Source organism: Equus przewalskii, chromosome 30 (genome assembly GCF_037783145.1).
Source record: "Equus przewalskii isolate Varuska chromosome 30, EquPr2, whole genome shotgun sequence".
Taxonomy (NCBI): Eukaryota; Metazoa; Chordata; class Mammalia; order Perissodactyla; family Equidae; genus Equus; species Equus przewalskii.
This window is the reverse complement of record NC_091860.1, coordinates 7,876,775-7,903,284: the sequence shown is the minus strand read 5'-3', so window position 1 is coordinate 7,903,284 and position 26,510 is coordinate 7,876,775. Positions and strand designations below refer to the sequence as shown.

Below are 26,510 nucleotides of genomic sequence, written 5' to 3'. Positions count from 1 at the left end.
TGCTAAGCCCCACATCAGCAAATCAAAATTTAACTAAGTTTCTACGCCAGGCTCTCCCAGAAAAGGAAGGCCTATGTCAACCAGTCAACCAAGACTTCCCTGCACTCTGCATAAGCAAAGTAACTCAGCTTTAACCAATTAGCAAATGCCCAGTATGATGTCCTTGTTCCTGCTCACTTGGGTCTCTAAAATCTCTCACCTTGTACAGCTCTTCAGAGCTCCTTTCTATCTACTAGACTGGATGCTACCCAATTCATGAATCATTGAATAAAGCCAAGAAGCTCTTTGAAATTTACTCAGTTGAATTTTGTTTTTAATACTAGGAACACCAGTCAAAAGCCATGGTACTTGTTCAATATCAAGAGCACCTCCATTCTTCTTCCAACCTCCAAATGTACATCCTCAGCAGCACAGCTTTCTCTAGCAGCTGATGAATGCAGAGAGGGTGAGCATCAGAAACACTCCAATGACAACGACGTGGAACGCTCTCCTACAGGTTAAGTGATAATGTCTGGTCATATGATAGACTAATAAATAAGCTACTGTGCCCTGAGAGAGACTAGTTTGTGTTACTTTCTTTTTCTTCATTCACAATTTTCAACTGAACTAGTAAATTAGGGTGAAAATAAGAGTATAGCTCAAAAATAGACACAATGCATTAACTAGGTACCCACTATCACAGGCCCTAAATCGGGCACTTTTAAAAACTGTCCCTCATGTTTCAGGTTCTCCTTCAGTTTCATAAATAATACTTTAGCACAATGGCCTTTGGTCTTTCAGGAGCCACAGACATTTTGGAACCAGATGAAAACTATGGACGCTCCCTGTCCTCAGAAACATTCACACAATACACGAAAAGCTGCTCCCCTTCTAGGCAGGTCAGGGATAAAGTCTGTTCGGTACCCAGCTCAAGGCATTTTGCTCTGGTGGCTTGAGAAGGCTCAACAAGGCCACGGTCTCCCTTTTAAAAAGAAACGCCAGAGTCTGCTTGTACCGCCTGTCTAAGTACCTCACCACATACGTCAAATGCAGTTACAAAGTTTTTTAAGGAAACACTCAAATTCTTTGGTGGTAGTGTATTTAAATCACTTTGTACTGAAATACACTGAATGAAAAGGCTACCACCAGCTGGCAGCAGCAGCTCATGAATTTAAGAAATTAGAGATAGATCTGACATGGCAGGGGAGGGGAGTCACAAGGCACTGAAGCTGTACTTGCACAGTTCTCCAAGTAAATATTCAGAAAACAGCAATTGTTCATATCAAATAATGGAGGGAGGAGAGAATTATAGAAAAGATAAAGGCCGCAAAGCAGACCCCTCCTATCTTGGTTCACCACTGTCAGTTGGATCTTAAAAACACTACAAAGCTACTTTCCGTCAACGTTTATTGCGATGAAAAGTTAGACCGGCTCATGAGAGATATACAGAAAACCTTTAAAATCAACACTGCGGTATTTCCCTCCTCAGGTCTTGGCTGTGAAGCATGACCTAAGCAGCCAGGAGAGAAAGGGAAGGATCTTGGAGCTGGCCCATAATCTGCAGACAGGAAGGGAGGGGAGGGGTGGAGATGACAAGTCTGGCCCAGCTCAGAAGCCAACCTACGAGCTGCAGCTGAAGGAGTAACAAAGATTTTCTCACTGAGTGAACTGGACTCAGGGTCCCCTGAACTGTTTGTCAACTGGGCCTGACTTTTGGACTTCTGGGTTCCTCTCTGCATTGTCCAGTTTTAGGAAGAATCTTTATAAGTCAGTTTAACCAGAACCAGTCCCCTAGCCCCAATATCTAATCAGCCTGAACATCTGATTGGGCTCCTCATCCCCCACCATCCCGAGGGTGATGTCTGATCATCCTGGCTGCCTTCAGCAAGAATCCCGTTAGCCTGGTTTAGCCAGAATGCCCCCCTGACCCCTGATGTTTCCTTTTCGTAATTTTCTATACAGGGACCTCCACCCTGCCCCTGATACCAGCTCAACACAAAGTTGGCATAGGCGAAGCCATATTGTAGAAGAGAAACCATATTGTAACTTTGAATGACCTCTGATTATGCATGATCAGACATGTTCTGTAGATTTTACAGCCCCTCCCAGCTGCTATAAGTTGATAACTTTGTTCTTTTGAGTTCCTCAGGGACGTGATGACCCCCAGGCAGAGTCTTTGCTGATAGCCATCATCAATGACAACCGAAAGATCAGGGTATAAGGTGTCTGATCTCTGATGCATGTCCAGTAAAACAAAAGACTACGAGGAACTAAATCCAGATGTCTGCCCCACCCAGCGACAGGCCCCCTATATAACTGGCCTGTAGCCTTTGTTCTGTAAGATGGTTCTTTCAGACATTAGTCGGCCATCTTCCCCCTTGCTAGAAAGCTGTACTAAAAAGTCCTTTCCCTCCTACCACCTGGCCTCTTAACATTGGCATGTCTTGTGGTGGGCAGACTATCCCCCTTGAGCGGTAACGCCCCTCAGCTATCAATTCCCACTCCCATGCTGTAGCACGTGGAGTTGAGTCCAATATTTCTCCCACCGCAAGACCCCACTGCAGGGATCCCTACAATCACTGCAATGGCCTCCCTTGAATAAAGCCTGCCTTGCTTTACTGTCATGTCATTAAGCGTCATGAGTAACTTTTTCTTTAACAGTTCGAATATTTTTTCTTTAACGGTGATGAGGATTTTTAGGCTGGTTAATTTTAAAACAGTTTATGATGAGGATTTTTAGCCTGGTTAATTTTAAAACTACAGATGAGAAGCAGGTTCCAACGAGTGGAATTTGCTTGTCCCTTTGTTGGGAAATATTTACATTTCTAAGGGAAACCTCTATCTGTGAAGATGCCTCCCTCTCTGTGCCAGGAAGAAGCGGGGATGGCCTTATCTCTAGAAACTCTTAACGCCAGAGGCCAGAACTTAAGTTGTTTACTGTCTGGCAACCTCATGTAACTGACCCCGCCCCCCCCACCCCCAAAATGCTCCTTTGTCTTTAGCTGAGGATGATATTCAAGCGGTGACTTCTGCCATTTACTCAATCCAGTTTGATTCTTACCTAAAAGTTGCGGGATGGCCAAATGGCTGGACCCTAAGAGCACTGATACCGTTTTAACTTTTTAACATATTCTTTGTCTGGTAAAGAGATAACTCACATACCTATGCCTTAAGTTCAGCTCTAACCCTCAACTTGGGGCAGCAGAAGCTCTGACTGCCCATGGGTCCTGTCCCCATGCTATTCTATTCTCTAAATAAAAGAGCACTACTGCCAGATCTTAAGAGTCTAAGAAATCTTTCTTTCGACTCCTCGGCTCACCGACCCCGCATCAACGGGAGCAAGGCAAAACATCTACCAAATGTGGGAGCCTTAGTCACAATTCAGAGAAGGAAGGTACTAGAATTTTCAAGAGAGGGAATGTGATATTGTGATTTATAGTAAGAAATATATATATCTGATCATCCTTTTTGCTGGCACAGAGCCACTAAAACTCTTGGAATTTCCTAAGTGAAGAGAGCAATAAAGCTGTCTCTTGTTATTTATAACCAACTCCTTTCAGCCACACCTGAGTTTATGTTAATGAGGTGACTTTTGGAAAGCCCCTAAAGATGGGGGCTGGTTGCCAGGGGACCAACCTTGATTAGAGGGTTGGAACTTTCAGTCCCCAGACCTCCAGGGAGGGGAAAGGGGCTGGGAATTGAGTTCAATTACCAGTGAAATTTATCAATCATGCCTATGTACTGAAGCTTTCATAAAAACCCAAAAGGATGGGGTTCTGAGAGCTTCCAGGCTGGTGAACGCACATTGGTGCAGGAGGAGTGGCACTCGGGGCATGCATGGAGGCTCCATGCCTTTCCCCATACCTTGCCCTATGCATCTCTTCTCTCGGCTGTTTCTGAGTTAGATCCTTGTATAATAAACAGGTAATCTAGTAAGCAAAATGTTTCTCTGAGTTCTGTTTCTCTGAGCTTCTCTGAGTTTCTCTGAGCTGCTCTAGCAAATAAATTGAACCTGAGGAGGGGGTCATGGGAATCTCCAATTTATTGCTTGTGGGTCAGAAGCACAGATGACAACCTGGACCTCTGAGTGGCAGCTGAAGTGGTGGGGGCAGGCAGTCTTGTGGGACTGATCTGATGCTATCTCCAGGTAGAGAGTACCATAACTGAGTTAAAATGTAAGACAATTTAACTTTGCGGCTGGTGTCGCAGAATCGCTAAGAAGTGGAGCAGTGCTGCAGTGGAGTACTGAGTAAAGGAGACACACGGCAGAGGAGCGTGTTTTCTCCTGTACAGGGCAATGGTCCCCAAATCACACAGACGGAATAAAGCAGTAGGGGACGGCAGCACTTGGGAGTCAGGTAGAGGGGAAGTTTGCCATCTAGGAAGGCAGTCCTAGCGAGCCCTGAGCCCCAGACTCAATTCCAGAGGCAGGGCTCCAGTCCCCAGAAAAGGAGGCTTGAGAGAAGACAGGGCTGCAGGATGCAAAGGAGAAGCCTCATCCTTATAAGGATTGGGATGAAGAGCAGAAAGTGCGATAGAGGAGCACTGCACCTCACCTGGCTGGCAACAAAAATAAGTACAATGCAGGAAACCTAGAGCTCAGCCCTGAAACACCCAAGCTTGGACAGACCAGATGGCACAGGAGGGGGCTGAGCTTTCATTCTGCCTTCCTGGTGTCTGCCTTATGAATTAGAGGGGAGATAAGCAAGACAGACACCAATCCTGGCCTCAGGGAGTTTTTAAAAAATAAAATATAATTTCAAACCATCAAAGAAAAGCACAGAGTCTGAAGAGCCCAATCATTAATCTATGCCGTCTCCAAACAGCTTGAACAAACATATGGAAGCAGAAGTATGAGACGTGTTAAGGAAGCTGTTTATTACAGTTGGAATAAAATAAAAGGTAAATGTTGGAATGAAAGCAGGAGATAAGAGTAGAAAAAAATGATCTGGAATGCCAGCCTAAGGCATTTACATGGGGTCGAGGGGCAGGAAGGAAAGACACCTTTAAAGATTAATTTACTGGTACCCTCGTATTGTTTTTTTTTGCTGAGGAAGATTAGCTCTGAGCTAACATCTGTGCCAATCTTCCTCCACTTTTTTGTACATGGGTTGCCACCACAGCATGGCTGATGAGTGGTGTATGTCTGCTCCTGGGATGCAAACCTGCGAACCCCGGGCTGCCATGGCAGAGCACACGAACTTAACCACTACACCACGGGGCCAGTCCCCAAATTATGTTTTTTTAATGAAATGTAATGAGTAGAGTAAGTGTAGTAGGAGGAAAAGAATGGGCTCTAGAATTATCCAGACCTATGTTTCAATGGTATCTTAGCACAGCCGCATCATTGCTTGAAAACATACAAGCATAAGCACCTACCTGCTAACTGATTTACAAGACTCTCTCATCTGATCTTCACAATAACCCCCTGAATTTAAAAGTTTGACAACTTGCCCAAGTCCACAAAGAGGTAGGGGAGGATCCAAATTTGAGTCTAACACCAAAGATAATCCTTTGACCATACCCCAACTGTAATGTTAATCTCGGTGTCCTCCCACGACTCTCTCAGCTTCAGGACCTCATTATACCCTCTTTAGAGTTCTGCTGTGAAGCAGCAGAAAAAGGTAATAAGTGGATAGCTCTTAGCTCTCAGAAGGTCCTCAACCAATGTTGCTTTCCTTCTCTACTTCATTTTGTAATCACTTTTTAAAAAACTTGGTCTTTCTACTATATGATACGGCCTCTTCCACATCCCTGAGACTCCGTATGTATACCTCTAAGAGCACTGATGACTCTGTAATATAATTTTTGGCTTGTCTGCTTCTCACTAGACAGTGAGCCAGGCTTCTGTCCATCATTAGCTTTGTATCCTAGTTTCCAGTGGGTCTGACATGTAGTAAGTGCCCAGTAAATCATTCTTGTTTTAATTAATTGTGGTCAACATGCAGCTCATGTGTTCTATCTGCTTAGATTGCCCTTACAAAAAGCAACCTAAGCAGATATGTTATCACAGTGTGCTATCTGCTGTACCATATGCATTAGTTCAGAAGCCAGCAAACTACAGCAAGTCGGCTGCCACCTGTTTCTATATAAAGTTTTATTGGTACATAGCCACATTCATTTACGTATCATCTGCAGTCACGTTTTTGTTAAAATGGGAGTAGAGTAGTTGCAACAGAGACCACACAGTCTGAGAGAATTACTCTATTTACTATCTGGCATTTTATATAAAAACTCTGCTGCCCTCTGCATTGGTTAGAAACATTTAGTGAGTTAACAAATATTATAATATTTACTATGAGCCAGTCACTGCCTTTGGGTGCTGGGTATATTGTAAACAAAACAGACACAGTCTTTGCTTTCAGAACTGCTGGTTTAACAAGCAAAAAAAGACAAAACACACAAGTAGTCAAATAAATAAATAACCAATAAGTAAACTACTAAATGTGATAAACACTGTAAAGGACAAGTCAATAATACTATGAGAGAAGGAAGAATACGGGAGGGAGACATATCTTACATTGGGTAAAAGGGGAAAGTTCTCTAAGATGAAATGGTTCAACAGACTTGAATCACGGGCAGGGGTGAGAGATGAGCACATTCCTGCAGAGGGTCCACCATGAGCTTAGGTTCTGAGGAGGAAAAGACCCCAAGATGTTCAAAGGAAGGTGAGGCTGTAACATAAGAGAGAAATTCTGATAAAACGAGGAGGGAAATGTAGGCAGGAGTCAGATCATACTGCATCTTATGAGCCAATTTCAAGTCTGCCTTTTAATGTTTAAATGTCCAAAAAACATTTATATTATATAAATAGTAGGGAAAAACTTAGGGGCTAATATTTCTGACATTACAAAATATCACAAAACTGCTCTTCCTTATTAACAACAACAATAGCAAATCTACCTCTAATTACCTCCAGCTTTTGCTCAAGAGTAAGGCTTTTCTTTTCCTACAACTACCAGGATTTCCATAAATATTTGCTCACCGTTAATATTTGCCCCAAAGTTATGATTTATAAAGCATTCAGCCTCTCAAACAAATCAACTGTTGCAAAGGTAATAATTTTTGCTAGATCTAGACTGATATGTCTTTATTATAAGAGCAGTGCAAAAAGTGTCCCCTAATAATAAATCACATAATAGCTGATCTGCATAATAAAGCACAAAAGTAATGCTTCCATTCAAGTAATATTTGAATATGGAAGGATAATATGACCTAAGGAACTGGTGTATTCAGTGAGATTGAGTTTTGTTACAAAGAAACTATGGAAGTTTATGATTTACTCTCTTATAAACCAGAATCAAGGCAAGATTTTCTCAAGAATAAAAAATTAATAATAGTATCACTAACAACTCTTCTCACCACCTCATTGATAAAAACTCACTCAATCTCCATGACAATCCTACAAACAGGTAATATATTTTACAGAAAAAAATAGGCACAGATGCTGGGGCCAGCCCAGTGACATAGTGGTTAAGTTTGCATGCTCCGCTCTGTCAGCCCAGAATTGGCCAGTTCAGATCCCAGGCATGGACCTACGTACCACTTATCAAGCCACGCTGTGGTGGCATCCCACATACAAAATAGAGGAAGACTGGCACAGATGTTAGCTTGGTGACAATCTTCCTCAAGAAAAAAGAGGAAGATTGGCAACAGATGTTAGCTCAGCAACAATCTTCCCCACCAAAAAACAAAAAAAAAGAAGAATAGGCACAGATGAGTTAAGTAGTTTTCCCACAGTAACTCAGCCAAGGGTTGTAACCACTGGCCACAGAATTTCAATAATGACGTCACACAATCATCTGCATTCTGGGGTGCTTTCCTGAAAGGTGGAATTTCAGTTAGTTTCGTGGGTACATTCTTGGAAGCATGTTATTATTCCTGTGAATCTAATTTGTCTGACACAAGAAAACAAAAAAGGTTAAGAATACTTGTACTATAGGAAGAAAAGATAAAATGACTAAGAAAACCTAAGACACTCTGATCTTTATTTCCACTGTACCTAATAAAATAGCAACAATAGCAGCAGCAACCACTTACTGAACATCGTTTTTTTACATGCGAGGGCAGTCACTCTACCTTAGCAACCTCATCTGATAGTCACAACAAGCTATTATTAGTCCCAATTCACATATATAGAAAATGAGATTTTGAGACGTTCAGCATCTTTATTCTAAAGCTCCTGTTCTGCTTATACCACACACTGTCTACGACTCAGGAGAGTTTCCTCTCTACTGCTGAGTCCATAGAATCACTGGTTATATAAATACTTCATCTGTATAACATCTTGTTCATTTCTCTCCTTCAGGAGCTTTGACAGAGGGGAGAGAACTTTTCCTGCTGTTGTAATTCCAATACTCCACCACCAAGAATGGAAAAGGCTCCTCCCTCACCAAGTAAACTCCATAGGAGTAGGTATCAATACACAGGGCTTGTTGAATGCCCACTGACATTGTTCAATGCTTCTTCAATGTCATATCCTCAATGCCCAGAACAGGGCCTGACAAAAGTAAATGCTCAATAAACTGTGGTCGACTTTAACTGAATTTCCTAAGACTCTAGCTTATGTGATTCCACCTAAGGTAGCCACATGTCCCTCTCCTCTTTAGATATTACCATAAAACCACAATTATTTAGCAAAGAAGTCAATCCATCATCATTCTTAAATTACCACAATAAAAAAAATTAATTATCCAAATAAATTGGTCTTCAAAGTTTGAATATTCTAAACATAAAAATAAGCGGTGCTTCAAATTACATAAAATCAGATGATTTTACTTCAAATTCTCATTGATTTAGAGCACACAATATTGGGGTATTCAAAAAGGATGGGATACTGAAATAGAAAGAGACCTGAGTCGGAGGCAGGGAATATGGACTTTATCCTCCTTCCAGTGTTTCTCTTTCGTTTTTTTTTTTTTGAGGAAGATTAGCCTTGAGATAACTACTGCCAGTCCTCCTCTTTTTGCTGAGGAAGACTGGCCCTGAGCTAACATCCATGCCTATCTTCCTCTACTTTATACATGGGACGCCTACCACAGCATGGCATTTGCCAAGCGGCGTCATGTCTGCACCTGGGATCCGAACCAGCGAATCTCAGGCCACCGAAGCAGAACGTGAGAACTTAACCACTGTGCCACCGGCTGGCCCCTCCAGTGTTTCTCTTAGTAACAGAGATGTGACTGCAGCCAGTCCCACACTCCTTACAGCCTCAGGTTTTCCCCTCTGCAAAGCTAAACAGATGAATCCAATGATCTCCAAGATGCATTACCACCTCTCCGTTCAACAACTCTAGGTTGGGAGATGTCACTAGGCTCTGAGATGGCCAGTTAGGAGTAACAAGCTACAGATATAAACAGATACTTAAGCAGTTATTGAGGGATGTGAAGACTTACATGTACATGAGGATGAAGTAAGGGAAATCTCAGCTGAGGGAATCACCAACTACACCTTCATTTATCAAAACGTCGGTGGTTCTCCAATGCCAAATTGATCTATGTGACTATAATCACAACACACAGGTACCCAGCAGTTCAGAGGTTTCAAATGATGTTTAAAACCCATTCCTTTAATAAGAAAGAAACAAAGAAACAATAAGGATAGCAACCTACATCTTCCTTCTAGAGTTGGAGGAGGGGCCTGTGCCTACTTCAGAACTCTGATAATAGAGCCCTGCTTAATGTGAAAATTCTCCAACTGTTTTGCTTAAATGTGCAGTACGAAATGAAAGTAAAGTATTTACTGGAAAAGAAGTACAAAAATATCAAATGAAAGGAGTGACATCAGCATCATGGCACAGGGGCCACTTCCCTTAGACTCTCCCCCCCTAAGATACAATGAAAAGGACACTCATAAACCAACAGAGGACATTCACACAACACAACAGACCTCTGAGAGCCAGTCACAGCCATATGTTTGACGGTGGAAGTGCTGGACCTCCTGGAGGCAGTGGAAGGAGGTAAGGGGACCTCCTCTCCCTTCCCCAACAGCAGTGACCTAGGGCACAGGACCACGCATGGCTCTGAGAGGAGAGGGCAAAGGAGACTGCCCTCTGTGGGAATGCCTTTGCTCTCAGAGTTGCCTCCCAGCCCATGAGAAAGCTCCACACCAAGGAGGCTAAGCAATCATGGGGGCGTCTTCACCAAGCCAAGCACCCCGTCATGGTGCCTGAGCATACGTTCGTAAAGCAGCAGCCAGGAGCGTGCAAACACAGGCCGTCAGCACAGCTTCCAAAAGACAGGCACAGTTGCCACAGACTGCAGCGGGTGCAGAATACACAGCTCCTGCCCCACCCTCCAGGGGCAGCAGATGGAATCTGTGACCAGATACTACCACTATGCGAAGGCACAAATCCACCCCATCAAATAGTATGAAGAGGTATATTAACAATCCAGACCAGAAGGAAAATGCCAAGCCTCCCAAAATCAATCCTGAAGGCACACAAATTTACAACTAAATGACAGAGAATTCAAAACAGCTATCATAAAAAAAATTCAACAAGTTACAAGGAAACTCAAAAGGACAGTTCAATGAAATCAGGAATAAAATTAATGAACTGAGAAAATTCTTCACAAAAGAGATTGAAACCATAAAAAGAAAAATCAGAAATGTTGGAGATGAAAAACACAATGAATGAGATAAAGAAACATCTAGTCCTTAAATAAAAGAGCTGATATTATGGAGAATAGAATTAGCAAATTAGAGGACAGGAATTTAGAAATGCTTCAGATGGAGGAGGAGAGAGAACTAAGACTTCAAAAGAAATGAAGACATTCTCAGAGAAATATCCAACTCAATTAGGAAATGCAACACAACGACTATAGGTACCCCAGAGGGAGAAGGGAGAGAGAAAGGAACACAGAGCTTGTTCAAAGAAATAATAACAGAGAACTTCCCAAACTTAGGGAAGGAGCTAGAAATACAAGTAAAAGAACCTATTAGAATGTCTAATTACATCAATGTAAAAAGACCTTTTCTAAGGCATATATCAGTAAAACTGGCAAAAGTCAATGACAAAGAAAAAATATTAAGGGCAGCAAGGCAGAAGAAAATAACTTATAAAGGAACCCCTATCAGGCTTTCAGCAGATTTCTCAGCAGAAACCTTAACGGCCAGGAGAGAGTGGAACGATATGTTCAAAACTCTGAAACACAAAAACTTTCAGCCAAGAATACTCTAACCAGCAAAAATATCCTTCAGATATGATGGAGAAATAAAAATTTTCCCAGATAAACAAAAGCTGAAGGAGTTCATCGCCACAAGACCACCCCCATACAAGAAATGATCAAGAAGGCACTCATATCTGGAAAAAAAAATAAAAGAAGGGGTTTACAAAGCCTTGAGCAAGGAGATAAATAGGCAGACAAAAGTCAGAAAATTGCAGCTATCAAAACAGGTTAGGTAACACTTAATTATAACATTAAAGACAAAGGGAAGGAAAACATCAAAAATAACTATAATCACTTCATTTTAACCACAAACACAACACAAAGCAAAATAAGCTGTGACAACAACTTAGACGGGGATGAGAAAAGGGATGGAACCTGCTTAGACTAAGGAAATAAGAGGCTATCAGAAAAGGGACTATCTCATCTACAAGATCTTTTATACAAACGTCACCATAACAACTAAACAAAAAATCAGAACAGACACACAAACAATAAATAAAGAGAAAGCTGAGAAAACCATCAAAAAGAACCACCAAACTGAACTGGCACTCTGAAATACAAGGGATGAGAAACAAGGGAAATACAGAACAGACAAGAAACAAGTGATCAAATTGTAGTATTAAGCCCTCATATATCAATAATCACTCTAAATGTAAATGGATTGAATTCTCTAATGAAAAGACACAGTGACTGCAAGGATTAAAAAACAATCCAACAATATACAGTCTCCCGGAAACACATCTCAGCTCTAAAGACAATCACAGGCTCAGAGTAAAGAAACGGAATATGATACACCAAGCTAATGGCAAACAAAAGAAAACAGGTGTTGCCATACTTATATCAGACAAAGTAGACGTGAAGATAAAAAAAAGGCAATGAGAGAGAAAGAGCAGCAGTATACAATGATAAAAGGGACACTCCACCAAGAGGACATAACACTTAAAAATATATGAAGCTAACACAGGAGCACAAAAGTACATAAAGCAACTATTAAGAGACCTAAAAGGAGCAAAACAATAATAGTAGGGGACCTCAAGACCCCACTTACATCAATGAATAGATCATCCAGACAGAAAGTCAACAAGGAAATACTGGAATTAAATGAAAAACTAGACCAGATGGACTTAATAGATATATATAGAAAACTCCACCCAAAATCAGCAGAAGACACATTCTTCTCAAGTGCACATGGAAGATTCTCAAAGATAGACCACATGTTGGGAAACATGGCAAGCCTCAATAAATTTAAGAACACTGAAATAATATAAAGCACCTTTTCCAACCATAATGCTATGAAACTAGAAATCAAGCACAAGAAAAAAGCTGGGAATGTGACAAATATGTAGAGACTAAGTAATATGCTACTGAACAACCAATGGATCATTGAAGAAATTAGAGATATCAAAAAATATCTGGAGTCAAATGAATATGAAAATACACCATATCAACTCATATGGGACGCAGGAAAAGCAGTCCTAAGAGGGCAATTCATAGCAATACAGGTCCACCTTAACAAACAAGAAAAATCTCAAATAAGCAAGCTTAAACTACACCTAACAGGATTAGAAAAAGAATAATGAACAACAAAGCCCAAAGTCAGCAGAGGATAGACATAATAAAAATTTGAGCAGAAATAAATGAAATTGAAATTTTAAAAAATGGTAGAAAGGATCAATGAAACAAAGAGCTGCTTCTTTGAGAAGATAAATAAAATTGACAAACCCTTAGTAAGACTCACTAAAAAAAAGAGAGAAGGCTCAAATAAACAATATTAGAAATGAAAGAGGAGAAATTACAATGGCTACCACAGAAATACAAAGGATTTTAAGAGAATATTATGAAAAATCATATGCCAACAAATGCACAAACTTGTTTTATCCAGAAGAAATGGATAAGTTCTTAGACTCACACAATCTCCCAAAACTGAACCAAGAAGAAATATAGAATCAGAATAGACAATCATAAATAAAGACACTGAAACAGTAATCAAGAATCTCCAAAAAATAAAAGTCGAGGACCAGATGGCTTCTCTGGAGAATTCTACCAAACATTCAAAGAAGTCTTAATGCCTATGTTTCTCAAAATATTCCAAAAACTGGAAGAAGACAGAACAATTCCTAACTCATTCTATGAGGCCAAGATCACCCTGATCCCAAAGCCAGACAAAGACAACACAAAGAAGGAAAATTACAGGCCAGTATTGCTGATGAACACAGTTGCAAAACTCCTCAACGAAGTATTGGCAAACTGAACACAGCAATACATTAAAAGGATCGTACACCATGACCAAGTGGGATTTATTCCAGGGATGCAGGGACGGTTCAACATCAATCAATGTGATAGACCATATTAACAAAATGAGGAATTAAAAACCACATGATCATCTCAATAGACACAGAGAAAGCATTTGACAAGATCGAAAAGGAATTTATGATACAAACTCTCAATAAAATGGGTACAGAAGGAAAGTACCTCAACATAATAAGGGCCATATATGACAAACCCACAGCCAACTTCATATTCAATGGGGAAAAACTGAAAGCCATCCTTCTAAGAACAGGAACAAGACAAGGATGCCCACTCTCACCACTCTTATTCAACATAGTATGGAAAGTTTGGCCAGAGCAATTAGACAAGAAAAAGAAATAAAGGCTATCCAAATAGACAATGAAGTGAAAATTCTTGCTGTTCGCAGACAACACGATCTTATATATAGAAAACCCTAAAGAATCCATTGGAAAACTATTAGAAATAATTAACAACTACAGCAAAGTTGCAGGGTACAAAATCAACTTACAAAAATCAGTTGCATTTCTACACCCTAATAACGAACTAACAGAAAGAGAACTCAAGAATACAAGCCCATTTATAAACGCAATGAAAAGAATAAAACATCTAGGAATAAATTTAACCAAGGAGGTGAAAGACCTATATACTGAAAACTATAATACATTAGTGAAAGAAATCGATGATGACACTAAGAAATGGAAAGATATTCCATGCACATGGATTGGAAGAATAAATATAGTTGAATTGTTCATAATACCTAAAGCAATCTACAGATTCAGTGCAATCCAAATCAGAATCCCAGTGACATTCTTGACAGAAACAGAACAAAGAATCCTAAAATTCATATGGGGCAACAAAAGACCCAAATAGCTAAAGCAATCTTGAGAAAAAAGAACAAAGCTGGGGCCAGCCCAGTGGCGCAGTGGTTAAGTGTGCACGTTCCACTTCTGAGGCCCGGGGTTCACTGGTTCGAATCCCGGGTGCAGACATGGCACCGCTTGGCAAGCCATGCTGTGGCAGGCATCCCACGTATAAAGTAGAGGAAGATGGGCACAGATGTTAGCTCAGGGCTAATCTTCCTCAAAAAAAAAAAAAAAAAAGAACAAAGCTGGAGGCCTCACAATCTCTGGCTTCAAAATATACTACAAAGCTATCATAATCCAAACAGCATGGTACTGGCACAAAAATAGACACACAGATCAACAGAACAGAACTGAATGCCCAGAAATAAAACCACACACATATGGACAGCTAATCTTTAACAAACAAGCCAAGAACATACAATGGAGAAAGGAAAGTCTCTTCAGCAAATGGTGTTCAGCAAACTGGACAGTCACATAGAAAAGAACGAAAGTAGATCATTATCTTTTGTCACACACAAAAATTAACTCAAAATGGATTAACACTTGAAGGTAAGACGTGAAAACATAAAACTCCTAGGAGAAAATACAGGCAGTACACTCTTTGACATCGCTCTTAGAAGGATCTTTTCAAACACCATGTCTACTCTGGCAAGGGAAATGAAAAAATAAACAAATGGGACTTCGTCAGATTAAAAGTCTTCTGCAGGGCAAAGGAAACCAGGAACAAAATGAGAAGGGAATCTACCAACTGGGAGGAAATATTTGCAAATCATATATCCACCAAAAGGTTAATCTCCATAATATATAAAGAACTCACACAACAACAAAAACCAAACAACCCAATCAAAAAATGGGCAGAGGATATGAACAGACATTTTTCCAAAGAAGATATACCGATGGCCAATAGGCACATGAAAAGATGTTCAACATCACTAATCATCAGGGAAATGCAAATCACCTTACACCTGTTATAATGGCTATTATTATCAAGATAAAAAACGACAAATGTTGGACAGGATGTGGAGAAAAGAGACCCCACTATACACTGCTGGTGGGAATACAAACTGGTGCGGCCACTACAGACAACACTATAGAGATTTCCCAAAAATTTAAAATAGGAATACCATACGACCCAGCTATTCCACTACTGGGTATTTACCCAAAGAAATTGAAATCAACAATTCAAAGAGACTCATGCACCCCTATGTTCACTGCAGCATTATTCACAATAGCCAAGAAGTGGAACCAACCCAAGTGTCCACTGACTGATGAATGGATAAAGAATATGTCATGCATATACATATATATGTATAAATATATGCGGTGGAATACTACTCAGCCATAAAAAAGACAAAATCGTCCCATGTGCAACAACATGGATGCACCCTGAGGGTATTATGATAAGCCAAGAAGCCAGACAGAGAAAGACAAACACCATATGATTTCACTCAAATGTGGAAGATAAACTAACACATGGATAGAGAGAACAGATTAGTGGTTACCAGAGAGGAGGGAATTTGGGAAGTGGGCATAAGAAGTAAAGGGACACATAAAAGTGGTGACTGACAAATAATAATGGACAAGTGAAATTTCACAAGGTTATAAACTATTATGACCTCAGTAAAAGAAAAGCAAATGATCACAAGTTAAAACTATCTTTGACGACCCTCTTGAATTGGAGTTTATCAGATACCGCAAACGGTACTGCTTGGGCTGCTGTTTTCCAGATCTGTCTTGAAGACCCCACTGCTCTGAAATGAGCACATGTTATTTTTCCTCGAGTGACACTAAATGACGCCAAGTCGCTCTTTGTGGGACTGGCCTTAACCATCTGCTTTTTGGACATTTTAGTACAATAGCGAGCTAAATAGCTGGTGGGATCACAGTAATTAAATGCAGAACTCTTTTACCCTGTCATGAACTACAACATGTGGGTTTTCATGTTTTAAATATTTATAGTAATCAAAATATTTCACAAAATGGATCACAGACCTAAATGTAAAATGCAAAACTATAAAACTCGAGAAAATCTAGATGATCCTGGGCATGGAAATGACTTCTGAGATACAACAGCAAAGGCATGATCCAGGAAAGAAATAATTGATAAGTGAGACTTCATTAAAATTGGAAACTTCTGCTCTACAAAAAACATCAACAGAAGGAGAAGACAAGTCACAGACTGGGAGAAAATATTTGCAAAAGACACATCTGATAAAGGACTGTTAACCAAAATATACAAAAAACCTCTTAAAACTCAATAAGAAAACAAACAATCCGATTAAAAAGTGGGTCAAAGATCTCAACACACACCTCACCAAAGAAGAAATACAGATGGCAAACAAGTATATGGAAAACTGCTCCACAGCATATGTCATCAGGGAAATGCAAATTAAATAACAATAGGATACAACCACCCACTCATTAGAACGGCCAAAAGCCAGGACACTGACACCACCCAATGCTGACAAGGCTGTGAAGAAACAGGAACTTTCATTCATTGCTGGTGAGAGTGTAAAACAGTACAGCCACTTTGGATGACAGGTTAGCAGTCTCTTACAAAACTAAACATACTCTTATCATAAAATCCAGCAGTCTTGCTCCTTGGTATTTACCCAAAGGAGCTGAAAACTTATATCCCCACAAAAACCTGCACACGGATGTTTATAGCGGCCTTATTCATAGCTGCCAAAACCTGGAAGTAATCAAGATGTCCTTCAGCTGCTGAATGGATTAATGAACTGTGGTACAGCCAGACAATGGAATATTACTTGGCTCTAAAAAGAAATAAGCTATCAAGCCACGAAAAGACATGGAGGAATTTTAAATTACCAAGTGGAAAAAAAACAACCTGAAAAAATTATACACTATGTGATTCCAACTACATGATATTCTGGAAAAGGCAAAACTATGGAGACAGTAAAAAGATCAGTGGTTGCCAGAGGATGGGAGGTAGGGATGAACAGGTGAAGCAGAGAGGATTTTTAAGGTAGTGAAAATACTCTGTATGATATCATAATGATGGGTACACGTCAGTATATATTTGTCTAAACCCAAAGAATATACAACACCAAGAGGGAACCTTAATGTAAACTGTGGCCTTTAGGGGATAATGATGTGTCAATGTAGGTTCATCAACTATAACAAACGTACCACTCCGGTAGGGGATGCTGATAATGGAGGAGGCTTTGCACGTGTAGGAGCAGGGGGTATATGGGAAATCTCTGTACCTTCCCCTCAATTTTGCTGTGAACCTAAAACTGCTCTAAAAAAAGTCTTAATAAAAAAAATTTATTGAGATAAATTAAAATTTATTAATTTATCGCTCCGTGGCCAAGTGGTTAAGTTCACACGCTCCGCTGAGGTGGCCCAGGGTTCAGATCCTGGGCGCGGACACGGCACCGCTCGTCAGGCCACATTGAGGCGGTGTCCCACATTCCACAACTAGAAGCACCTGCAACTAAGAATACAACTGTCTACGGGGGGGTTTGGGAAGATAAAGCAGAAAAAAAAAAAAAAAAGATTGGCAACAGTCGTTAGCCCAGGTGCCAATCTTTAAAAAAAAATTTTTTTTTAATTCATGTGAGTAATCCAGAAAGACACAAAAGAGCTCACCAATATGGTTTCTAAGCAAAATGAATTTAAGAAAAATTTGCAATGTTCCCTTCCTTCTTTGCAAATGTGCAGCCTATCTTTTTGGAAGGAGCAAGGAAACCTACAGAACATTTCACTTAAGGACAGACAACCATCACAGACTCTGAAACTCATTTGCTTTATTTGAGAAGGAAAAATATTAGGTGATTGGGCCAGAGAATCTGTAACAGCTCTAGAGGATTTTCTGAGTGTTGCTCATGACAATATCTGCTAATGTCACACCAACTAGCAATTCAGTAAAATCTCTTGGTATGGCAATAAAATGTGATACAAGAATGCTGTTCTCTTGCTAATCTGGCTTGATCCAGAAGCATATTTTAAAATATCTAGGATAGTGTATGATCTACACATCCTCTGAGCACTACCCCCTAAATACTGCTTCTTTCAAACAAGACTTGGGTAAATATCAAATGGCAGGGAGCACCTGTTTGTCCTCCCTGGGATACGTCTGGCCAGCACCTTTCTGAAGTTGCTAGACGTATACAAATCCACCTGCCTCGACAGGAAATCTAAGGCAGGGCTAAGATTCTTCCGTAAAGCTGAGGAGAATAACAATGCAGACTTGAATAAAAAGCCAGCTCACCTCAGCTCTGAGGAAGGTGAAGGAGGCAAGGTCAAGATTTTCCTCTGTAAATCAGGCAGAATAAAGGGTGATCAAGATCCCAACGTTATGGCTGACAGAGCTTGACCTTGAGCATCTAAGTCGGAAAAATACCTGAGACAGGAATAACCAACCATCTTCAGCCAAACTAAAATGCACCTCTAGATTCATGACTTAGATCAATGCCTCTTCCTGTTACACAAACCAAGAAAAATTATTGGTAAAATATACTCCAAAATGTGCTATTTACACAGGTGTGTCCAATTTGTGAAAATTCATCGAGCTATACACAAATATGGGCACTCTTCTGTATATTTTACTTTTAAAAGTTTTATTTACAGGGCAAGCCCAGTGGCATAGTGGTTAAGTTCACACGCTCTGACAGGTGTGGATCCCAGGCACAGACCTAGCACTGCTTGTCAAGCTATGCTGTGGCGGCATTCCACACAAAGGAGAGGAAGATAGGCACAGATGTTAGTTCAGAGACAATATTCCCCAAGGAAAAAGAGGAACATTGGCAACAGATGTTAGCTCAGGGCCAATCTTCCTCAGACACAAAAAAAGTTTTTTTTATATCTATACATATATTACAATATGTGTGTATATATATTTATACACATGTGTATATAAAATAATAAACAGATAATGAAAGGTATTAATAGATCCTGAAATAATGAAAAAAGGTGACATATCTATGGAATTCTTATTTACAACCATATTAAGGCTGGAAACATCTTCTAGAAAATATATTCATTCCACTAGCAACTGCTGATGAATAATCACTAGATATAGCTAAATGATTCCAACTAGATTTCATCTTTTTTTTTTTTTTTTTTTGAGGAAGATTAGCCCTGAACTAACTACTGCCACTCCTCCTCTTTTTGCTGAGGAAGACTGGCCCTGAGCTAACATCTGTGCCCATCTTCCTCTACTTTATATGTGGGACACCTACCACAGCATGACATGCCAAGCGGTGCCATGTCCGCACCTGGGATCCAAACCTCAAATCCCGGGCTGCCGAGAAGCAGAACATGTACACTTAACCACTGCGCCACTGGGCCAGCCCCCTAGATATCATATTTTTATTAACTGAATTTTCATAAAGATTTGCTTGGATTTTAATTTTATATACACTCTTTTAAGACTACATAAAGAAATTTTTTTTAAAAAAAGGAAGAAAATGGAAAGGGAAAGGACATATGGTGGCTGATGCATGCAGATGTCGGAGTAGCATCATGTTTTTAATTTAATACACTACTTATTAAATCTTCCTCATCTATTTCCTGTGAAAAATAATGATTTTACTATCGACCAAGTGAAACAACTCAAAATGTCATTTTATACCATAAACAAAATTACCGGGTATTAAGAGTTCAAAAGAAATCTGGAGTAGTCTAAAAGAGACTGCCAGGTCGATGTGCTCTAAATTAACCAGGAAGTCTTTTCTCTATCATCTGTTAGAATTACAAAAGAATCTTATCTAGAAAAAGATCACAGCCGAAGGAAGATTAAAAGCATTCAGAGAATGTATTTTGTCAAGATTTCTTAGGTGACCTCTTTATTGGTACAGTTACAAGGTAACTGGAAACACACATAAGCAATTACCAGTATAGCCTCTCATATGGAAGAGTAAGCTCAATGAAGTATGAAATATGCTACCCACTCTCACATTCCAGGTCACCCACCAACATCTACCTTTATGCTTAAGGGTTAAGCATTTAGAGACTATGAAAGCAAAGATTTTATAAGTCTTCAGTCTACTTTAAGATAAATGGCACCAAGAGAACTATCACACAATGCAAACACAGTGAAAGAAGTTTCTCTCCATCAGAACACAATTATCCTTTGCATTAACAATTTAAAGCTCTGCATTTGTTAGATCTTAGATTTTTATTCTTATGACTACATTTATAGTCCCTAAGGCTCCCTAAACTCTGCCTCATGTTCTTCAATAGTCAAAAGTATTTCACAAAACATTAACACTTCTTAACAAATAATACAGTTTCTAAGGGACTTTAACACCTCACTTACATCAATGGATAGACCATTCAGACAGAAAATCAATGCGTCACTGGCCTTAAATGACACATGAGACCAGACAGACTTAACAGATATATACAGAACATTCCATCGAAAAACAGCAGAATACACATTCTTTTGGAATGCACATGGAACATTCTCCAGGGTAGATGACATGTTAGGCCACAAAACAAACCTCAATAAATTTAAAAAGACTGAAATCATATCAAGTATCTTTTCAAACCACAGTAGTATGAAACTAGAAATCAACTACAAGAAGAAAACTGAAAAAAAACCAAACACACGGAGGATAAACAACATGATATTAAACAACCAATGGGTCAATGAGGAAATCAAAAAATACCTTGAGACAAATGACAACAGAAACACAATGGTCCAAAATCTATGGGATGCACCAAAAGTAGTTCTAAGAGGGAAGTTCATAGCAATACAAGGTTACCTCAAGAAACAAGAAAAATCTTTTTTTCTTTTTAAAGATTGGCACCTGAGCTAGCATCTGTTGCCAATCTTTTTTTTTTTTCCTCTTCTCCCCAAAGCCCCCCAGTACATAGTTGTACATTCTAGTTGTAGGTCCTTCTAGTTCTGCTATATGAGACACTGCCTCAACATGGCTTGATGAGCCACACTGGGATCCAAATGGGTGAAACCCTGGGCCGCCAAAGCAGAGCACTGGAAATTAACCACTCAGGCACAGGGCCAGCCCCAGAAAAATCTTAAATAAACAATGTAACTTCACAGCTACAGGAACTAGAAAAGAAGGACAAAGTCCAAAGTTAGTAGAAGGAAGGAAATAATAAAGATCAAGTAGGAAATAAAATAACAGACAAAAAGAAAAGAGAAAAGACCAAGGAAACTAAAAGATGGTTCTTTGAAAAGATAAACAAAATTGATAAATCATGAGCCAGACTCATCAAGAAAAAAAGACAGAGGGCTCAAATAAATAAAATTAGAAATGAAACAGAAGTTACAACCAACACCACAGAAATACAATGGATAAGAGATTACTACAATTATACATCAACAAATTGGACAACCTACAAAAAAAGAATTCCTAGAATCATACAATCTTCCAAGACTGAATCAGCAAGAAAAAGAAAACCTGAACAGCCTGATTACTAGTAATGAAATTGAATCAGTAATCAAAAAACTCCCAACAAACAAACGTCCAAGATCAGATGGCTTCACAGATGAATTCTACCCAACATTTAAACAAGAGTTAATATCTATCCTTCTCAAACTATTCCAAAAAACTGAAGAGGAAGCATTACCCTGATATCAAACCCAGACAAAGACATCACAAAAAAAGAAAATTACAGGCCAATATCCTTGATGAAGAGAAACGCAAAAATCCTCAACAAAATATTAGCAAACCAAATTCAACAACACATCAAAAGGATCATACAACATGATCAAGTGGGATTTATTCCAGAGATGCAAGGATGGTTCAATATCCTCAACTCAACCAATGTGATACATCACATTAATAAAACAAGGAATAAAAATCATATGATCATCTCAATAGACGCAGAAAAAGTGTTTGACAAAATTCGACACATTTATGATAAAAGCCCTCAATAAAATGGGTGTGGATGGCACATACCTCAACATAATAAAGGCCATATATAACAAACCCATAGCTAACATCATACTCAGTGGTGAAAATCTGAAAGCTTTTCCTTTAAGATCAGGAACCAGACAAAGAACGCCCACTCTGGCCATTCTAATTCAACATAGTGTAGGAAGATCTAGCTACAGTAATCAGACAAAAAGAATAAATGAAGACATCCAAATTGGGAAGGAAGAAGTAAAACTGTCACTATTTACAGATGGCATGATATTGTATATCAAAAGCCCTAAAGACTCTACCAAAAACCTATTAAAACTAATAAATGAATTCAGTAAAGTTTCAGGATACAAAATAAAGATACAGAAATCAGTTGCATTTCTATACACTAAACAACAAACTATTGAAAGAGACATTAAGAAAACAATCCCACTTACACTAACATCAAAAAATAAAATACCTAGGAATAAATTTAACAAAGGAGGTGAAAGACCTGTACAGTGAAAACTCCGGGGCACTGATGAAAGAAATTAAAGACAATACAAATAAATAAAAAGATATATACTATGTTCATGGATATGAAGAATTAATAGTCAGAATGTCCATACTACCCAAAGCAATTTACAGATTCAATGCAATCCCTATTAAAATATCAATGGCATTTTTCACAGAACTAGAACAAATAATCATAAAATTTGTATGGAATCATGAAAGACCCGGAATAGTCAAAGCAATCTTGAGATAGAAGAACAAAGCTGGAGGTATCGTGCTCCCTGATTTCAAACTATATTACAAACTATAGTAATTAAAACACCTTGGTATTGGCAGAAAAACAGACACAGAGATCAATGGAACAGAACAAAGAGCTCAGAAATAAATCCCACGCCTGTATAGTCAATTAATCTAGGACAAGAAAAGCAAGAATATCCAATGAGGAAAAGACAGTCTCTTCAATAAATGGGTTGGGAAAATTGGACAGCTACATACAAAAGAATGACACTGGACCACTTTCGTATACCATACACAAAAATAAACTCAGAATGGATTAAAGACTTAAATGTAAGACTTGAAACCATAAAACTCCTGGAAGAAAACATAGGTAGTAAATTCTTTGATGTTAGTCTCAGCAATATCTTTTTGGCTATGTCTCCTCAACCAAAGGCAACAAAACCAAAAATAAACAAATGAGACTACATCAAACTAAAAAGCTTTTGCACAGCAAAGGAAACCATCAACAAAACAAAAAAGAATCCTACAGAATGGGAGAATACATTTGCAAATGATATATCTAATACAGGGTTAATATCCAAAATATATATAAAGAATTCACATATCTCAATAGCAAAAAAACACAAATAATCCAATTAAAAAGTGGGCAGAAGACCTGAATAGGCATTTTTCCAAAGAAGACATAAAGATGGCCATCAGGCCGCGAAAAAGTGCTCAACACCACTAATCACCAGGGAAATGCAAATCAAAAGCATGAGACATCACCCCACACCTGTCAGAATGGCTTCATGATTTCACTTATATATGGAATCTAAAACAAAACAAATGAACAAACAAAACAAAACAGACACAGACTCAGATACAGAGAACAAGTGGTGGTTGCCAGAGGGAAGGGGGTTGGGGGGGGAAGGGCAAAACAGGTGAAGGCTTCCAGTCATAAAATAAATAAGTCACGGGGATGTGAGGTACATACAGGGAATACAGTCAATAACACTGTAATAACTTTGTATGTCGACAGACGGTTACTAGTCCTATCAGAGTGACCATTTTGTAATGTGAATAAATGTCAAATTGCTATGTTGTACACTCTCTGAAACTAACATTATATGTCAACTATACTTCAATAAATAAAAACACAGTTTCATAAAATTTGCCAATTTTCTAATGGCTTTCTACTAAACTAGAAGACTCTTTGGCTCCCAGAACCAACACCATCAATACAACAGATTTATAGAACCACAGCTGTCCATCCAACGTTCATGCAGTGACTATATGACACAGACAGAAGTGTAACACTGCTCACACCATGGACCATGTAGGAAGCTGCCTGGACAACCTCCTCCCTACTTCCTACCTAAAGGTAAAGAAACCTAACTGCCTGGGAAAATAAGCCACCTCCATCACCATCCCCTCCTAGTTTTCCATATTCCTTCAAATTCTACATCATAAATAAAGAGCAACCACAAGCTAACCTCATTTTTGGGCTTTTTAAACCATTATTTCATTCTGCTTTCGTTCAATTTTCACTTAGTTTATCCTTAGACGTTAAGGTCGCAAGAAGGAAAGTGGATAATATCACTCCCCAGATCCATCGGATGACCAAGAGCCATCTTCACCTAACGCGCAGGTACCTCAAACTCAACATGTTTAAAAATGAACATATCTTTCTGCTACCTCCCCCAAACCTGCTCTTCTGCCAGCATACCCTCTCTCAGTGACTGTCATGACCATCCACCCCGATGTTCAAGTCAGCAATCTTAGGGTCACTGTTGAGTCTGCCCTCCCCCTTACCTCTTACCTCCAACCAATCACCAAGGCCTATCGTCTTCCTAATATTTCTTGAATCAGTGCACTTCCCAGTATCTGCATTGCCACCAACACGCTAGTCCACGCCACTATTCTCTCAACTGAACAACTTCCCAACCAATCTTATCACAGATGTGCTTCTGTCTGCCTCCTACTCGTTGGTTATACAGCAATTTTAAAGAGCAATGCACACACGCACATTTTTTTTTTAAACTTCTAAGGTCATTTTCTAGCTAAAAACTTGCTCTTAGAATCTAATCTACAAATCTATAATATGGCGTAAAAGGCCTTTCAGTCTCAGAACTCCAGTCTTACTACGTTATATTCTCAACCACGCCATGCTCATTCTCAACTCCAGTTCTCCACATACGCTATGCCCTCTGCCCACAATCACCTCCCACTCTGCAGCCTGTCAGCCTATGTTCAAGTTCTGTTTAAATACCACTTCCTCAGGATAACCCTTTGACTAGGTTAGCTCTCCCTACCCTCTATACAACCCTGCACCTCCCACATCCTACTTAGCACACTTCATTCTAAGCACTGGTTTAAGGGCAGTTTTCCCTTCGAAACAAGCAGAAACCTTGTCTGTCTTATACACCAACTATAGTCTTGGAGTACCTAGCACACAGTAAGTCCACAATAAATATCAGTACTCATCCATTTGTTAAGTAGTCCTCACCAAAAAGACTATCAGGTAATTTTTACCCAAAGCACGAACATTATCAAGTAGCAAGCTTTATTAAGACATTAATAAACACTTAGCAATAGTTAGGCTACAAAAGTAGTTCAGAATAGGGGCCCAGACCAGAAGGGACTTATAACTGAGAAATGGAAATAGCTTCCACATTCAAGGTACTAAACTAACAAGATGGAAAAGGTAAACAAAATAATATATTGCTGTATATTAGTGCTGCCAAAAACAAAAACAGAAAAGAGTTGAATTATTTTGAATTGGATTTGAGTTGGATTATTTTGATTATTTGAGTTGGATTATTACAGGATGGGTAGCACATACACAGAAAGGAAGACACTACAAATGGAAACAATGGAAGTACCCAGTCTTGTGGCCGTGGCTGTTTACAGGGACACACATCTACATGCACGCACGGGTTTAATTTTGAAGGGAAGGGACAGAAGGCCAAAGAGACTGATCTGATTACACAACAGCTTTATATTTTTAAAAGGTTAAATTTGAATTGAATACTTAGAGAGTAGCACAATATGAAGAACAACGCAATCTGGGTAAAGGGATCAAGGTTTGAATGATTAGGAATAACAGCCCTAACCTTTGACTGGCCAGCTACAATACTTTCAGCATATTCTCTGATTTAAAGCCTACTACAGCCCTATAACCTAAACACTATTATTACTGCCTCAGTTCACACAGCAGGAAACCCAGTCTTGGAAACACTTACAACTAATTCAAGGTCATGTAGTTGGTAAATGGTAGAACTGGGGTTTGAATACAGCAACTTCAGAGCCCTTAAAAGTCCACGGGGAAGAAGTCGTCTTTGAAAATAAGGGAATGCAAGTAATGTTTTAAACCCGGGAACAAGTAATGTTTTAAACCCGGGAACAGGGTACAGGGTAAACTGAAGGCTGCATATTGCAAAGCAGCAGCTGTAGTAAACTAGGTCAGAGGTAAGCGTATTCCAACCAGAATGACAGCAATGAGATTAGAATACAAGAGATTAGCGCAGTTGAGAACATTAAGGAAAAGCAGCCGGTCTAAAAGTGAAAAATCAAACAGATGTTGGAATTCAAAGATGACTCCACAGTTCCTAATCTTAGATATGAAAAGGAGAGTAGAATCATAAACA

The 26,510-nt window shown here is 39.3% G+C and overlaps 1 protein-coding gene across 5 annotated transcripts in view; it reads right to left on the bottom strand.

Moving 5' to 3' along the window:
* Positions 1 to 26,510, bottom strand: part of MPP7 (MAGUK p55 scaffold protein 7) — a 242,341-nt gene that overhangs the window by 196,731 nt on the left and 19,100 nt on the right. Inside the window, exons 2-3 of one of the 5 annotated variants that reach the window (XM_070600840.1) lie at positions 9,375 to 9,545; positions 6,500 to 6,653 (exon numbers count right to left, since the gene is read on the bottom strand). The exons of 2 other annotated variants lie outside the window; for them this stretch is intronic. The gene's annotated coding sequence lies outside the window, so the exon portion shown is untranslated. The remainder of the gene's footprint in view (positions 1 to 6,499; positions 6,654 to 9,374; positions 9,546 to 26,510) is intronic. 2 more of the 5 variants (XM_070600842.1, XM_070600841.1) reach the window with 2 other exon arrangements.